Below are 18,991 nucleotides of genomic sequence, written 5' to 3'. Positions count from 1 at the left end.
CCTTCATTGAGCAGCTAGTGTGGGGCAGACAGGCCAGGGTGGGCACGCAAGAGGAAGGAGACCCAGACTTTGCCTCAAGGAGATCACATTCAAGCAGGAACAGAATTACTCCAAAATGTCAGATCAAGGGACCAAAGCCTCTGATTTTTTTTTCCTTTATTTCTTCTCTCTCTAACTCTCTTTCTCTCTCTCTCATTCTCTCTTCCTCTCTCCTTTCTTTCTCTTTCTTTCTGTTTTTCAAGATGCAGTTTTACTCTTGTCCAAACTGCTGTGCAATGGCCTCAGGTGATCCACCCACCTAGGCCTCCCAAATGTTGGGATTATATGTGTGAGCCACTGGATCTTGCCACCTCCAATTTTCACAGAAAGAGGCACAGAAAAATTTGGCACCCAACAGAAATGAGTTCAAATATCAGTTTCCCTAGTTCTTGGCTCAAGCTTTCCGGTTCTCAGTGATTTCCTATGAAAGGGAATGAGAGGGGTCTGTGGTGACAAAATCATGGCAGGCAAGGTGACACTCACCTGCAATCTCAGCAACTCAGGAGGTTGAGGTGGGAGGATCGCTTGAGGGCCTACCTGGGAAACATAGGGAGACCCCAACTCAAAAAAAGTAAAAAGGGGGCATGGTGGCTCATTCCTGTAATCCTATCACTTTGGGAGCCCAAGGCAGGTGGATCACTGGAGGGGTCAGGAGTTTGAGACCATCCTGGCCAACATGGTGAAACCCCATCCCTACTAAAAATACAAAAATTAACCAGGCGTAGTAGTGCATGCCTGTAGTCCCAGCTACTTGGAAGGTTGAGGCAGAAGAATCACTTAAACCCAGGAGGTGGAGGTTGCAGTGAGCTGAGATCACCCCAAGGCACACCAGCCTAGGAGGCTTTACAGAGCCAGACTCCAACTCCAAAAAAGAAAAAAAAAAGAGAGAGAGAGAGGAAGGGACATCAATCAACAAACATTGGTGATGAATAGGGTAGTGGTGCCACTGCCTGGCTAAAATATATATATATATATGTATGTATGTATGTACATGTATATATCTATATATATGCATATATTTATATATGTATATATTTGTATTTTTAGTAGAAACTAGGTTTCTTCATGTTGATTAGGCTGGTCTCAAACTCCTGACCTCAGGTGATCCACCCACTTTGGCCTCCCAAAGTACTGAGATTACAGGTGTGACTCACCGCACATGGCTCTCCTTTTTTTCTTTTTTTTTTTTCGAGAGGGAGTTTCACTGTGTCTCCCAGGCTGGAGTGCAGTGGTAAAATCTCAGCTCACTTCAACCTCCCCCTCTCAGGCTCAGGCATTTCTCCAGCTCAGCCTTTCGAGTAGCTGGAATTACAGGAGTGTGCCACCACAGCAGGCTATGTTTGTATTTTTGATAGAAATGGGGTTTTGCCCTGTTGACCAGGCTGGTCTCAGACCCCTGACCTGAGGTAATCCACCGGCATTGGCCTCCCAAAGTGCTGGAATTACACACAGGAGCCTACCCCACCCCCATCCAAGTAAGTTTCTTGATTGCACAGAATGTATGGTGATATTGGTGGACTTATGGACATCCTCTCCAGCATTGAGTGTTGTGTCTTGGGTGTGCTGTGCTTTTTGTTTGTGTTTTTTGAGATTGAATCTCACTCTGTTGCCAGGCTGGAGTGCAGTGGCATAATTTTTTCTCTCTGCAACCTCCACCTCCCAGGTTCAAGCAATTCTCCTGCCTCAACCTCCTGAGTAGCTGGGACTACAGGCACCTGCCACAATGCCCAGCTAATGTTTTTAAAAAGTGTTTTTAGTAGAGATGGGGTTTCACCATGTTGATCAGGATAGTGTCAATGTTTTGACCTCGTGATCCAACTGCCTCGGCCTCCCCAAGTGCTGGGATTATAGGCATGAGCCACTGTGCCTGGCATGTGCTCTGCTTTTAAACTCTTTTTTTTCTAATATAAGGTAGACTTGAAAGTGTGCCTTGTTTTCATAGCCCTCATGCAGCTTGTTTTGAACTGTTTTATGTTCACAGTTTGGGATATATTAGGCAATATTGCTGAGCTGTCCTGTCAACCTGAATTTGAGCCCTTTATCTGCCAGTAACCTTGCCATGTGATTATGATCAAGGTATTCTAGCATCTCTGTTCTTCAATTTCTTTATCTGTAAAATGCAGACTATGCCCAGCTCATAGCACTAGTGTTTGGAATAAATGAAGATATGTGTAGATCACTTTTACATGGTATGTGACACTTGGTAGGCACCAAATCATTATTGCTGGGAGTATAAGTACATTCTTGCTTGTCTACACACACACATACACACACACACATACAGAAAGAGAGAGAGAGAGAGAGAGACAGAGAAATTGCAGAGATTATACAAAAAGTTCCCATGTACCTGTACCCAGCTTCCCTTATAATTAACATCTTACATTAGTAAGGTGCATTTGTTAAAATCAATGGACAAATATTGAGATGCTTTTATTAACCCAAGTCTCTACTTCATTCAGATTTCTTGGGATTATTCCTAATGTCCTTTCCTGTTCCAGTGTCTCATCTGGGACATAACATTCCATCTCATCATCATTTCTCCTTAGGCACTCTTCCTGGCTGGGTCACTCGAGTTTCTTTTGATTACATTGAAATTAAATTTTGGTGCAGACAATGAGATCTCTGTTACAGAATTCTTAGGTTAAAATTTACTCACAATGGCTGGGTGCAGTGGCACATGTCTGTAATCCCAACACTTTGGGAGGTCGAGGCGGACACATCACTGGAGGCCAGGAGTTTGAGATCAGCTTGGGCAACATAATGAGACCCTATCTCTACTAAAAATAGAAAAATGTTTGCCAGGCATGGTGGCACACATCTGTAATCTCAGCTACTCTGGAGGCTGCGGCGTGAGAATTTCTTGAACTCAGGAGGTGGAGGTTTCAGTGAGCTGAGACTGTGCGACTGTATCCCAGCCTGGAAGATGAAGCCAGATTCTGTCTCAAATAAACAAACAAACAAATAAATAAATAAATAAAAGGCAAACCTTATTCACAAAATTATTATAGGGCACCTGGTTGTAGCGCCTGAGCTGGATGTGTAGTAGCCTCCCAAGATCTTAACCTAAAGTCTGCCCTACTGTGGCTAAACCTGCTTGTATGCCAGAAAGCAGACCCAAGCTGCTGAAAACCACCTGTACCTTATCCTGACCCATTTGTCCTCCCCCATCTTTTGGTAAATAATATCCATTGAAAAATGCTGGTTGGGCCTACATGGTGACCTGAGTGATAACACATCTCAGGAATGTGTGGGGGCATGGGGTAGGAAAAGGAGGCCACTGTGTTTTTTCTAACAGTCACCTCAAAACTGCTGGTGCCTTGGTGATGGAAGGGTGTCACCCCAACATGTTAGCTGAGCTGTGTGGTTTCCCTGAATGTTAATAACTTTCACTGCTTTGGCTTGTGTTTCCTCCTTGATATCACCAACTAAAAAAATGTCAGAATTTTTTGGTTTCTGGTGCCAAATCCAAGCTGGTTTATCAGAAGACACCCCCTGCCAGACAATGGAGTCTGTGTGCTGGGGCAGAGCCGCTTTCCCTTTGACACTGGCTCTTTTCTAAGAACTGAAAATAAGCTGCAGAGGCTGTGACTTCACTTTTCTTGGAACTCCTTTACATTACTCCCAAAAATGCAGAAAATCCTCATTTAGCAGCTTTTGGATTGCTGAGTTCTCTATTTCTTTCTGTTGCATATTCTTGTAATGCTCAAATTTGACTGACAAATTCTTCTGCATCAGGTGAAGCAAGAGGGGGAAGGAATGACCGTGTGAAGGAACTGAGTGCTTTGTCACTTGGCCTTTTTGTGGTTTAATGGTTGATGAGAAAAAGGACCTAGAAGAGACACTGTGTGTAGAATGGCTTCCAATTCCAAGGGTCACAACCCTGTGATCTGTTGGCCAGCAGTTGGCTAGGGCTGAGGCAGATGAACATCAGGCCAAAGCCCAAACTTACAGAGCATATGCAAGGACAAGGAGAAAATGCATTTTCAGCCATAATGACCTACATTTAGTTGACACTTTGGAGCTTGTGCAACAGGACATCTTCAAGGGGCCTCTGCCTCCTTGCATGAAGGGAGATAGTGATGTCAGACAAACCTGGGGTCCGGTCCTGGTCCTGTTGGTTCCTTTTTGACTTTGGCCTTGAAAGTCAGTCTGTGAAATGGAGATCTCTTCCTTTGAAGGGTGGTACCTGGTAGGTTCTTGGGAACTGAATTAATGTTCCCCTCTTAAGAGTGGGTCTCTGTAGACAGGCACATATGCTGTTCTGAAATCATCTGTTGCTATCTCTGTCTCTGTTGGAGGTGCTTCCAGTGATATGTGAGTGTTTCTTACTTATCTCAGTATCCCTGCCCAGCATGGAGTCTTACATAACATACATGGGCAGTCATTCAGTGTTAGGACTGGCTGGGTTTTAGGCTGGAAGACAGTGGAAATATACAAGCAAAGGCAGTGCCTTGCATTTACACGTGGCCTGCAGCATTATTCAAATGAAAGGAGCTCCCTGCTTAGAAGGGCCTTTTGAATTGGGCCCCCTGTATAGTTTATAGTTAACCTGAGGATGATGGCTAGACTGTTGGGGAGTGCTCTTTAAGTACAGAGGGAAGACTTGGTAAAGACATAAAAGCATGGAGGAAAAGGAGATAGTCAGCTGAGTCCAAAAAATGATTCATGTTGTTTGTTCACAATCTGAAATGAGAGGCCTTCAAGATTGACTCTTGATAAAGAATGCAAATTCAGCTGGGCTCAGTGGCTCACACCTGTAACCTCAGCACTTTGGGAGGCTGAGGTGGGCAGATCACCTGGAGTGAGGAGTTCAAGATCAGCCTGGCCAACGTGGCGATATCACGTCTCTACTAAAAATGCAAAAATTAGCCAGACATGGTGTGTGTGTGTGGGGGGGGTGTGCCAGTAATCCCAGCTACTCAGGAGGCTGACACAGAAAGATCAGTTGAACCCAGGAGGTGGAGGTTGCAATGAGCTGAGACTGCTACTGCACTCCAGCCTGTGCAACAGAGCAAAGCTTTGTCTCAAACAAAACAAAACAAAAACAATGGAAGTTTAACAAAGAATGAAGTGCCAGGGACTGTGAAAGAAGCCGTCTCATAAGTTGCTTCATTTTACTGTCCCTGTACCCCAAAGAGGTGCATTTCCCCTGTCCCCTTTCACAGCCATGAAAACTGCAGCCATGGAGATGAAGTCCTTTGTCCAGGGGCTCTCTCCAGTCACAGAGCCAGGTTATGAACCAGTAGGTGCCCCTCATCATTAAGGACACTTGTGGGTGGTCAGGAGCAGGCCCTTCCATACAGCAGCTCTTCCCCAGGGCAGCTCTGGGAGCTGAAGATCTCTGCACGAGCACTGGTACACTCTTCTGGTCTGTGCTCGGGAAATAGAATGACAACCAGTCACCAGAAAGCAAAGGCACAGAATGAAGCAAAGAAACAAAATGGGGCCATGAGAAGCTTCACTCCTGTTTACCCAGGAATTCTGCCCATTTTGGCCAGGCCGAGGTGGGGGTGGAGAGTTGTCAGATTTGTCAACCAGAAGGGTTCTGAGGAGCTTGCAGTGGGGCCAGCCCCACTGTTCATTCATTGGATAACGTTGGGTGGGTTATTTCAGTGCCCTTACTTCTGGATGACTGGGGGTCAGAGAGGTTAAATAATTCATGGCTGCTAGCTGGAATCCAGTGCTTAAATGTTCAGTTTAGTGGCTAATGCCTGTAATCCCAGCACTTTGGGATGCTGATGCGGGTGGATCAGCTGAGGTTAGGAGTTAGAGACCAGCCTGGCTAACATGGTGAAACCCCATTTCTACGAAAAATACAAAAAATTATCTGTGCGTGGTGGCACATGCTACTCGAGAGGCTGAGACAGGAGAATCGCCTGAACCCAGGAGGCAGAGGTTGCAGTGAGCCAAGACTGCACCATTGCACTACAACTTGGGCAACAAGAGCAAAACTCCATCTCAAAAACAAAAGGAAACCACAAAAGTTCACTTTATTTGCCTTTCTGTGGCCAAACGCCTGCTGGGTTCCAGGCTCTGGGGATACACGAGGTGAAGGAGATGCATGGTTGCTCCCTGTGCGGCATGGTGACTTCTTGGACCTCCCATTCCTCTTTATTGTTCCTGTTTAAGCCCGAGAAAGTACTGTGCTTTTAAGAACGTGTGTGGTTAGATTGGGCTCACCTGGTTATTCAGGCCAATCTCCCTGTCTCAAACCCCTTACTAATCCCACCTGCAAAGTCCCTTTTGCTACATAAGGTGACATATTCAGAGGTTCTCAGGATTAGGACATGGATATTGTGTGGGGAGGAACAGTCTGCCTATCTAGTCAGCTCTTTAGACCCTGAAGATGTGTGCTCATCCCAAATACAAAATACATCCACCCTGCCCCAAGGCCTCATGCCATTATAACATCAACTCAGGAGTCCAAAATCTGCTCTAAACCTCGTCACCTAAATCACCTCAATCTGGCATGGGGGAGGCTCCTGGAACTTAGTAAACCAGTTACCTGGCCCTAAAGTGTAGTGAGCGGCCACCCAGAGGGGTATAATCTAGTTCTGTCCCTGATCCAAGGGACCTGATATGTGATATGGACAAGAAAAGGAAGAAACAAAGAAGCTGTACACCCAGAAATACCAGACCACTAAGCCTCCTTTCCTCCTGGTCACAGAGGATAGGGAAAGGAGTTTCTCCAAAGGGTCTGTCAGCACCTCATTCCATGTCCTGTGAACTTGGGAGAAGGCTGACCTAGACACTTTTCTTCAGTGGGTACTGCTCATTTTAGAAAGTGAATCAAGCCGGGTGCGGTGGCTCACATATGTCATCCCAACACTTTGGGTGGCCAAGGCGGGCAGATATGCTGAAGGCAGGAGTTCATGACCAGCCTGCCCAACATGGCAAAACCCTGTCACTACTAAAAATACAAAAATTAGCGAGGCATTGTGGTATGCTCCTGTGGTCCCAGCTACTGCTGAGACTGAAGCAGGAGAATCGCTTGAACCTAGGAGTCAGAGGTTGCAGTGAGCCAAGATCATGACCCTGCACTCCAGCTTGGGCCACAGAGTGAGACTGTGTCTCAAGACAAAAAAGAGAGTTGGAGTCAGGGCCTGCCCTGGGGTCTTCCATCGGACAGCTGCGCATTACTTACAGGTGAAAATTTTCCCAGAGCACAGCTAAGCCTGGTTGTCCTGCTTGTAGGACTCTGGCATGTAGCTAATTATCAGCTCCACCTGGGCTGTTTTTACCTGGTCCCTACCCGTATCTTCAATTAGAAGCCACGTGCTTTGGGCTCAAGAAAGTCTAAGCTTTTAGAAAGCTCTCCAGTGACTCTCATCATCAACCAGGTTTGGCAGACACAGATCTACAGCTTTCTGGCCCAGAGACACCTGGGGCACAGGAGGGGTCAAAGCTGCCCATGACACTGGTTGTGAACTGGTGAAGGCTCCCTTGAGTGGGGACCCTGGAGTCCAGGGGACCAGGACCAAGGGGTCCCTGCCTGCCCCGGGCTTCTGAGGGGGAGAAGAAAGGAAGGCTGGAAAAGCCCATGTTTAGGAATAGAGCTTCTCTACCTCCTGGATGTCCAGGGCCATCCTTGATATGGGCCGTTGCAAGGTAGTGATATCAAGTTTCCTTTTTAAAAAGCCCTGTGACTGGTTGCAGTGGCTCACACCTGTAATCTCAGCACTTTAGAAGGCCAAAGTGGGCGGATCACCTGAGGTCAGGTGTTCGAGACCAGCCTGGCCAACATGGTGAAACCCTGTCTCTACTAAAAATATAAAAATTAACCAGATGTGGTGCTGTATGCCTATATTCCCAGCTACTCAGGAGGCTGAGGCAGGAGAGTCAATTGAACCCAGAAGGCATAGGTTGTAGTGAGCTGAGATCACTCCATTGCACTCCAGCCTGGCTGTCAGAGTGAGATTTTATTTCAAAAAAAAGTGAGCCCTTTTACAGAAAACTATTAAGTAAACAATAATACAGTAGTACCTGAGAGACTGATGTGTGGGTACTTGGTTTTCCTTGATGTTCTAGAGTAGAGCTGCACTGTCTAATGTGATTGTCAGCAGCCTCATGGATCTATGGAGTACTTGGAATGTGCCGGAGTGGCAGGCAGGGTTGCCAAACTCAGCAAATAAAAGTTGAGGATGCCTCCTCCATCAGTGTGGGCTGTGCACAGTGACTTTCTTCCAGAACGGAAAGAGGGATAAGAGTAACTTTACAGTGGCAGCCAGCTGGTTTTAATGTCAAGTGATACACCATTTTAACAGCACACCTGGGTAAGACACCTGAGGCCCTAGGGGGCCAGGACTTAGAATCTTCAAATTCTGCAGCCACTCGTCTTCTCACTGCCCTCACCTGGCTCCTGCAGAGAGTAGTGACAGTGCCCTAAGGGGCCTCTAGGAGCCTAATGGGACCACAGGAAGTCTCTTGGAGGCCTGGAGAGGCATGTGAGGACTTGGCATTTTCCAAAGGTATGACAGCTGGGGTTGGTGCTTGAGATCTCTGGTCAGTGCTGGTAATGCTGTGTAATGAATTGCCACAAACTTAAGAGCTTAAAAAAACAAATGTATTGGTCGGATGCAGTGGCTCACACCTGTAATCCCAGCACTTTGGGAGGCCAAGGGAGGTGGATCATGTGAGGATGGGAGTTCCAGACCAGCCTGACCAACATGGAGAAATCCTGTATTTACTAAAAATACAAAAAATTAGCCAGGTGCAGTGGTGTATGCCTATAATCCCATTTACTTAGGAGGCTGAGAAAGGAGAATCGCTTGAACCTAGGAGGCAGAGGTTGCAGTGAGCCAATGTCACACCACTGCCCTTCAACTTGGGTGACAAAGCAAGACTTCATCGCAAAAAAGAAACAGGCTTGTTAAATTCCTCCCATGTGTTGATGCCCTTGCTATAATATCTATTTATGTTATTATGAGTCACCCGCTCCCAGGGCTGCCCTGCCGATTGCGAGACCTCTTCTGTCTTCGTAAGTGTGAGACAGTGTTTTCCCTGCCTTTACCACATTGTCCGCCTCTCTCGCTGGTGTCACACCCATTTAAGGAGAGTGAGCACATTGGCTGTGGGATCTTGGTCTCCCCAGTTTGGCAGCAGCAGGTCCCTGACTTGGCATAAGAAATAAATGTCAGTGGAAAAATATTTTCTTTTTTTGAGATGGAGTCTAGCTCTGTTGCCAGGCTGGAGTGCAATGACACAATCCCCACTCACTGCAACTTCTGCCTTCCAGGTTGAAGCGATTCTTTTGCCTCAGCTTCCTGAGTAGCTGGGACTACAGGCATGTGCCACCACACCCAGCTAATTTTTGTATTTTTTAGTAGAGATGGGGTTTCACCATGTTGGCCAGGATGGCATTGATCTACTGACCTTGTGATCTGCCCGACTCAGCCTCTTAAACTGCTGGGATTACAGGCATTTTACTATCTATGTGCATGTCCCAACACAAATGTCGTTGCACCTGTTGATGTGTGTCTTAAGCCTGAGGTAGGGAAGTTTGGTAGGTGGAAGTTACTTTCCATCTCCTTTCTCATAGCATGGCACATGGAAGACAAGATTTTGGCTTTAGCATTTCACTGTGAGCATCCTGTTTATTCCATGGTCATGGGCCTTACTACCAAATTTACTTGAAAACCTTGTGAAATTATTTATGCAGAAAGAATGAGGAATCTCGGGTAATGGGAAAGCAACTAGTCAGTTCTGGAAAACCTCCAACATCGGTAGTTTACAACTAATTGGAAAAACATGTCTCATCTCAGTTGAGTTAATCCTTTCTGCAGTGCTGGGCACCTTAAGTGTTCCCAGAAGGTTTAAGGAGCAGACTGAGCTCCCAAGGAGGCCAGCATAGTGACAAAAAAGGACAAAGGGCTCTGCCTGCCCCTGAGGGTCCTTCAGTCATGGTCAGCCCTGTCTAGGGGAGCAAAGACCATGTCTGTCCTCAGCCTTCCTGGCCATGGCAGGAGCATGGGGTTGGGAGAGAAGAGCATGGGCATTTCTTCTGGCTGGAAACTTAGCCTTTGAAACAAGGCTCCAGGGGCAGGGTTTGAGACCCAAACAGGAGAAGGAGATGGCCGATGTTGATGCTCTCAGAGTGGAGGGTCCTGAACTGTCTGATTATAAGTGCAGTATTGGGTCCTTATGTACTTTTACAAGGGTATTTTCAGAGACACGGAGGTCAGTGGACCCACTTTCACTTTCTCATTGAAGGTCTCTGGAAAAGAGTGTTCCCAGGGATAGATGATCTGATGGAACCATGGCCCCACCAGTGTCCTTAAGAGGGAAAGCTCTGTCAGCAGAGAGAACCTCAGCCCTGGCTGATCACACAGGATACACTAGGGTGGGATCTGCAGACACCAACAGCCTGCCCTAAGGCTCCCAAGTCAGAAAGCCCCAGTCATTTCCAGTCCTGGTTTTGCTAGCCAGTCTGTTTCTGGCTTTGTGTCTTGGGGGGGCTGATGCAATGTTGTTTGTGAGATGGAGCAAATGGTATTGCTCCTACCCCCACCAGGCTGGCGTCAGGATGAAATTCAACATAGAAAGCATCCTCTCCCTACCCCCATGGACCAAGAGGTAATGCTATTAGAGTTACATGGGTTTGGGGTTTCCCCTTACTGTTTCCATTTCCTTCCTGAAACCGTGCAAGAGGCTTCGTGGGAAAGGAAGGGTCTCTCAGATGCCTGAGTCCAGCTGGGAGTAGCTGTTCCCAGTTAGCCAGGCTGGTTGGAGTCCAGGGTGAGTTGGCTGAGTTGTGGGTTTGAACCGCCAGAGCCACTGAGGCACAGCTGGCCCACTGCCAAGTGCTGCCAACCATCCTGTAAATTCCACCATTGCTCATGCCTGGGAGACGCTTCAGCATTGACCGAAAGGGTTGCTAGGTCTTGTTTTGCTCAGGACAGGGCACTGAAGAGTGATCTGTTGTCATACTCTAAGGACAGATCTGGGTCCTGTGCCTCCCAGGGACTCCAAACACAGAATGCCCTTGACAGGACCCCAGCCCATGGGCACAGCCCCTTTTGTTAGTATTAATTATGCACTTATGTGAAATGCACCTGCTCTTGAAGAGGGGATAGCCAGTGATTAAAATAGTTGAGAGCAGGTCACCAGGCTCTTTCAGACTCCATTAGGAAATGGCTCTTAGAGGGTTACTTTAGAGCAAGGGAAAGGTCTCCCTGTTGGAGGGGCTCTGTGCCTGGCCAGCTTCTTTAAATCCTGGCCTGCTCCAGCAATCCAAGATGGCTCTGAAGTAGGAACTGCTACTTAATTTGCAGGGATCAGTACAAAATGAAAATCAATAATTTTCAGAAATTAAGATGAAGGTGGGCTGGGTGCAGTGGCCCACGCTTGTAATCCCAGCACTTTGGGAGGCCAAGGCAGGCAGATCACAAGGTCAGGAGTTCGAGACCAGCCTGGCCAACACGGTGAAACCCTGTCTCTACTAAAAATACAAAACTTACCTGGGATGGTGGTGGGTGCCTGTAATCCCAGCTACATGGGAGGCTGAGGCAGGAGAATTTGCTTGAACCCGGGAGGTGGAGATTGGAGTGAGCTCAGATCATGCCATTGCACTCCAGCCTCGGTGACAGTGCAAGACTATTCTCAGAAAAAAAGAAAAATAATTCAAGCAGCAGAGCCTTCAAGCAAGCGTTAGGGACCCTTCTGAGCACGGGGCCCTGGTTGTGAAGTTTGTACACTGGCCCAGGTCTGGAAAGAGTGCAAGGCATGCAGCTGGCCTGAACCATGTGGGTGAACTGAGTCACCCTGCTCTTTGTGGGGGTTGATGGGGATTTTTTTCTAGGCTGCTGGCCTGTGCATGGCTGACGCATGAGTGGGGCTTGTCCTGGTCTGGGCTGAAAATGATACACTGGAACAAGTTGAAGGGAGGGGGATTGGAGCAGGGTTCTCCAGGAGCATCATCTGTGTACAACAGGAAGTCCCTGAGCTTAGACACATGACTTAATCATCTATCACGATGTTCAGAGCAAAACCCAGAAGGCCAGGCAATGGTGCATTGAAACTGTCCCTACCTAAGTTAGCATTTTCCAGTATCATTTAAAAATGTTTTATAGATAAGAGGTCTCGCTGTGTTGGACAGGATGGTCTCAAACTTTTGGTCTCGAGTGATTCTCCTGCCTTGGCCTCCCAAGGTGTTGGGATTATATTCATGAGTCATTGCCCCTGGACTCCAACACTGTTTTAAAATTTTTGATATATCTGTGATTTTTGGATTACACCTGTTTTGTTACTTCCATTGGAGAAAATCGACCTGGCTGGGTGAGGTGGCTCACGCCTGTAATCCCAGCACTTTGGGAGGTTGAGGTGGGCAGATCACATGGCATATCTCTTGTGAGAGTTTGAGACCAGTTTGGACAAATGGTGAAACCCCGCCTTAACTAAAAACACACAAATTAGCCAGGCATGGTGATGGGTGTCTGTAATCCCAGCTACTCAGGAGGCTGAAGCAGGAGAATCTCTTGAACCCACGAGATGGAGATTGCAGTGAGCTGAGATTGTGCCACTGCACTTCTGCCTGGGCTACAGAACAAGATTCTGTCTCCAAAAAAAAAAAAAAGCCATCAAAAGCAGATGTTTGTCACTGCCAGGTGACCTTACTAATCACTGACCATGGGTGTACAAGGACAAATGAAATCAGGGCAAAATAAGTTATGCCTTGTTTTCTTTGCCTTTGACCTTCAGCCCCATGCATTCCTGCAAATGTTTTGCCCACAGCAAACCTTTGAATACCTTAACTTTTCTGTTTTAAATGAGATTTCCAAGTGAATTGATGTCTGAAAAGATAATCCCTTTAGTGGAGAGCAATTGGTATTTGAAGAGAATGAGATCAGTTTGCTAAGGACACCCTTGTTTGTAATCTTTGGTTTATATAAATTGTTGGTGAATAAGAGAAATAAGTTTATTCTTTCTTCCAGATGGTAATCTGGAAGGGAAGTTTGTTAAGGGGTAAAGTGAGTCATTGGGTGTGGGAGGCTCAGATGGAACAGGGCTCTGGGACACCTCTCTTTCTTGACATTGGACCTCTAATTTCCATCCCAGGCCTCAAATTAAAAGACAAAGGCTTCTAATCTGCTTGGGTGGGAACACATAAAAATTCCTCCGGGTGGATGGATAGGGGTGGGAAGGAGGAAGTTTGTAGAAACTGAAAGAGGACTTTTTTGGGGAGAGAGGAAGAAATCTCTTGTTTAATTACAAAACCAAAATATCATTGGCATAAAGTTTTCAGGGTTCATCCATATTGTTGCATATGTCAGAACTTAATTTTTTTGATGGCTGAAAATACTTCATATATAGTGTATTTTGTTTATTGATTTACCTGTTGATGGACATGTGATATTTCTACTTTCGGCTATTGTGAATAATGCCATTAGGAACAATGGCATGCAAGTAACTACTTGAGTCCTTGCTTATAATTTTGTTGGGTATGTATCAAGGAGTGGATTATCGGCTTATGTAGTAATTCTGTATTTAACAATTTTAGAAACCGGCAAATTGTCTTCCACAGTGGCCACACTATTTTGTATTCCTACCAGCAGTATCAAGTTCTCAATATCCTCACCAACACTAGTTATTTCTTTGTTTTTGATTAGAGCCATGCTAGTTGGTGTGAAGTGATACTTACTGTGGTTTGTATTTTCATTGTCCTAATGACTAAAGATTTTGAGGAGCCTTCAATGCACTCATTGTCCATTTGTATCAAGTTATTTGCCCTTTGCAACCTCGTTGTGTTATAGGTGTTCATATGTGTTTTGAATATTAACCCCTTATCAGATACATAATATGCAATTATTTTCTCGCATTGTGTAGATTGTACTTCACTATATTTAGAGTGTCTTTTCATAGACAAAAATTTTTAATTTTGATGAAATTTATCTTTTGTTGTTGCCCGTGATTTTAATATCATATTTAAAAAATATTGCTAAATCGGTGGCCATGAAGATTTGCCGCAGTTTTGTTCTGAGTTTATAATGTGTGGTCTCAAATAAAGGTCTCTGATCCATATTGAATTAATATCTGTGTATGGTATAAGGTAAGAGTCCAACTTTATTTTCTTGCATGTTAAAATCCAGTTGTCTCGGCACCATTTGTTGAAAAGACGGTTCTGTAGTACCTTAGCATCATTGTTATGAATCAATAGGCCATGGATTTGAGGGTTTCTTTCTGGGCTCTCAATTCTATTCCATTGGTTTATAAGTCTATCCCTATGCCAATATCCCGTTGCTTATTTAAATTATACCTTTATATTTTGTTTTGAAATCAGAAATTTGAGACCTCCAAATTTGATCTATTACAAAATTGTTTTACCCATTCAGGATCCCTTGAAATTCTATATAAATTTTAGAATGGTTTTCCTTATTTCTGTGAAGGATGCTGTTGGAATTTAGATAAGAATGGCATTAAATCTGCCAATTATTTGAGTAATATTTTCACCTTCACATTATTAAGCTGTAAGACATTAACTTCTTTTCAGATATATGAACAAAATCAGATATATGATTCTCACTAATGAATCAGGTTTCAGTTTTCCAGTTATTTAGGCCTTTTTTAATATCTTTCAACAATGGTTTATAGTTTTCAGTATACAAGTCTTGTGACTCCTTTGTTAAATTTATTCCTAAGTATTTTATTTTTATTATGTTACTGTAAACACAACTGTTCTCTTAATCTCCTTTCACTTGATTGTATGTAGGAATCCAAATAAACCGGTTATGCAATGATTTAATATCTTGAAATTTTATGAGCTCATTTATTGGTATTGACAGCTTTGTGTGTGTATATATATATATTCTTTATAGTTTTTGACTTATAAGATTGACTTCTTTTTCAATCTGGATATTTTTATTTCTCTTTCCTGCATATTTGCTCTGACTACAACTTTAAGTATTATGTTAAATAGAATAGTGAAAATGGGCATCCTTGTCTCACTCTTGATCTTAGGAGAAAATTTTCAGTCTTTCACCACTGAGTATGAAAGTTGTGAGTTTTTCACATGGCCACAGCATGTTGAGAAAGCTTTCTTATATTCCTAGTATATTGATTAATTTTATCATGAAGGAGTGTTAAAGTTTGTTAAGTGTTTTTCTGTATCAATTGAGATGATCATGTAGGTTTTTCTTTTATTCTATTAGGTAACTGACTGATTTCATATGTTGAACCCTTCTTTTGTTATTGGGAAAAATCTCAATTGGTCATAGTGTACAATGCTTTCAATATTCTGAATTCAGTTTATCGATACTATTGTGAGGACTTTTGCATCTATATTGATAAGGAATAGTGGTCTATAGTTTTCCTTTTCTTATTGGGTCTTTGTCTATATTAGGATAGTGCTATATTCACAGAAGGAGGTAGGACATGTTTCCTCCTCTTCTCTTTTTGAAAAAGTTTGAGGACTGGTGTTAATTTGTCTTTAATTGTTTGGCACCTTCACCAATGAATCCTTCTGATCTTGGGTTTTTCTTCATTAGGAGGTTTTAGGTCACTGATTAAACTGCTCTGTTTCTTTTAGTTCTATTCATATTTCCTACTTCTTCTAGAGTAGGCTTTGGTGGTTTATGGTTTGTTTTTACCTTAATTTATTTCTTGTTGCTATTGTGATTACTTTTTCTGATCTAATGTTGTTTAAGACCATAATTTTTAGAAAAATTTTCACATATTTGTGAGTTTTTCACAACTTTTTCTTCTGTTATTGATGGTAGTTACATTGCAGAGTAGTCAGAAAAGAATTATGATTTCAATATTTTTAAATTTATTAAGATGTTTTGTGAACTTAACATATGATCTGTCTCAAAGAATGTTCCGAATGCATTTGAGAAAATTGTATACTCTGCTACTGTTGAGTGAAGTGCTTTCTGAGTATTAGATAAAATTGGTCTATTGTGTTAAGTATTAGATACAATTGGTCTATTAATCTTCTGTCTGGTTATTCTATTCACTATTGAAAATGGAGTAATTAAGTCTCCAGATATTATTGTTAAACTATGCCTTCAATTCTGTTAATTTTAGTTTCACATGTTTTGGGAGTGTTGTCATTAGATGGGTATATAATTTGTATGTTTTCTTGATGTAGGGCAACTTTTATCAATATATAATGTCTTTGGCCAGGTGTGGTGGCTCAGGCCTATGATCCCAGCACTTTGGGACTCTGATTTGGGTGGATCACAAGGTCAGTTCAAGACCAGCCTGACCAATATGGTGAAACCCTGTCTCTACTAAAAATATAAAAATTAGCTCAGCGTGGTGGCATGTACCTGTAGTCCCAGCTACTTGGGAGGTTAGGCAGGAAAATTTCTTGAACCCGGAAGGCACAGGTTCCAGTGAGCCAAGATGGAACCACTGCACTGCAGCCTGGGTGTCAGAGCAAGACTCCATTACGTGTGTGTGTGTGTGTGTGTGTGTGTGTTCATCTTTATTTCACTCGTAAAATTTTTGACTTGAAATCTATTTTGTATGATAGCAATATAGCCACCCAGCTCTGTTTTGGATGCCATTTGCATGAAATATATTTGTCCATTGTTTTTATGCAAACTTTTTGTGTTTTTGTATTTACAATGACTCTCTTGTGAACAGTATGTAGATGGATCTTTTTTTGTTTATTCTGCCAATTTCTGTCTTATGAGTAGCAGGGTTTGATCCAGTTACGTTGAAAATAATTACTGATAAGAAAAGACTTACTTCTGTCATTTAATTTTGTTTTCCGTAGGTTTGTTGTTGTTGTTGTTGTTGTTCTTCAATTTCTCTATTACCGCCACCATTTTTTGGTATTCTGTTGATTTTTTTATAGTTTGCCAGTTTTTCATTTTGTATTGTTTAAAGTTATTTTCTTAGTGGTTTTCTGGGAAATTACACTTAATGTCTTAAACTTGTAACTATCTAGCTTTAACAGCAACCCAATTTATAACCAACTTAGTTTCAATAGCATAGAAACATTCTGCTTCTATCCATCTCCTTTCCTACCCTTTATATTGTTATTGTCACATATTATGTCATTCTATATTGGGAACTCATTACCATAGATTTATAATGATTGTTTTACGCACTTTCCCTTTAAATCATATAGGGAAAAATTACAAGTAAAAAGTACAATAAGAGTGGCTTGTATATAAAGTTACTAGTAAGAAATTCAAACAACACTAATAGCAAAATAAATAATAACCTGATTAAAAAATAGGTAAAGGACCTGAACAGACTTATCTCCAGAGAAGACATAAAAATGGCCAACAAGTACCTGAAAATGTGCTCAACATCACTAGTCAACAGGGAAATACAAATCAAAACCACAATGATTTATCCACTAACATCTGGTGAGATGCTTGTTGTGAAAAAGTCAAGAGATAAGTAGTGGTGAGGGTGTAGAGAAAAGGAAACACTTGTAACCTGTTGATAGGAATGCAGATTTATGTAGCCACATTTTTATTTGTTTGTTAAGCAAAATATCCTTGTTGGCAAAGTCCCATGTGAAATATAGAATGCAGTATTATTCTAAGATGGAGTTTAATGATGGGTTGCTCGATACACCCAAATTTCATAGTTTTGGGGTATTTCTGGATTTACTTCCTCAGAGTTTCCTCTCGTAGTTGTGGGAGACTTTTCTATTTCTGTTGCTACCTGGCTGCCAAATATTACTTCTTTCTAGAATTCATTTAAATAGTATAATCCAGCAAAAATATAAAGATTTTTGTGAGTTTTGAAAAAAAATGTTGTATTACACAAGGAGTCAATGGAAATCTTCTTGGCCCGGTGTATTTTTCATCCTTCCTCTTGTGGACATTCTTCATCCAAAAGGTTCCAGGCCTCTGGTGAAGTGTCTTTCCCCACTGAGTCTAGTCCCTAGGTCTTAGAAGGGAGTGACTCCCTGAAGCTGATGCTAATTTTTAGCTATGTTGAATTCTAATGAATAATATTCACATCACATTAAATTTTTATTTCTTATGAAATTGTTCTAAATTGCCATCTTGTCTCCCAGTCCTTGAAGAATAAATGGACCTTGATCTTGCAGATCCAGCAATCTTAATTCAGTTCAGCTGCCACATTTGACAGATGAGGAAACTAAAGCTCAGAGAAGGGAAGTGATTTATCACAAAATATTGGGGCTGTTTGGAAGCAGAGCTGAAGCCATAACTCTGGTCTTTTTTCTCTTAGGCCAACGCCCCTATCCACTTGTGACATTTTTTGCTTCCTTCCTGATTGGCAAGATTGTAATAATGAAAGGTGACAGCGTTGCTTATGCACCTTGTATTCTTGTCTATTATAACTATAAACCCAAATATGTTTCCCAGAATAGTTAATCATCTAGTAGAAGGTAGTGTGATTTCTCGTCCCGTAAATCATTAAAAAAACACCTCTGGTACCTTCTATTATGTTCGCCATATTGTTTTTTAGGCTATAAGGAAGTGATCTCATGTAGTTGTGTATAAATACTGCATGTTGGTCTCTCCTTATTAGTAGATGCTGACTAACATTACAAGGTAATAATTGGTTATATTGTACTAGGAGAATAACAGTTTATAACAATATTACCTGCAATAAACTACATAGTTTATTTTCTATTCAATGAAGCAATTGTTTGGCTTTTTGGCTACACAGTTTTTTGCATAGCTAAGTTTGTTTTGTCATAAGGCAATCAGGCGGCACAAAAGTATTAACAACTACAGGAAACCAGCATCTAGCAAAGAAATTTGAAGATCATGTTCACCCTGAATAAACAAGTGGCTTTAAAAATTCTTCCAAATTTTAACTTCAAAGAGAAAAGTTGAAAAAGAAGTACGGTAAAGACACATGTGCCCTTTATTTAGATTCACAAATTAACATTTTCTGGGATTGGTTTTGTGTGTCTCTATGTCTCTTTTCCTCTTCACATACACACTCATTTTCTCTCTCTTACACACACGTACATATACATGCATACGCTCACATTTTGTGTAGCTCTGAACTGCCTGAA

This window comes from Callithrix jacchus, chromosome 13, assembly GCF_049354715.1.
Source record: "Callithrix jacchus isolate 240 chromosome 13, calJac240_pri, whole genome shotgun sequence".
Classification (NCBI taxonomy): domain Eukaryota; kingdom Metazoa; phylum Chordata; class Mammalia; order Primates; family Cebidae; genus Callithrix; species Callithrix jacchus.
The sequence above is the reverse complement of the archived record's forward strand: the minus strand, read 5'-3'. Positions refer to the sequence as shown.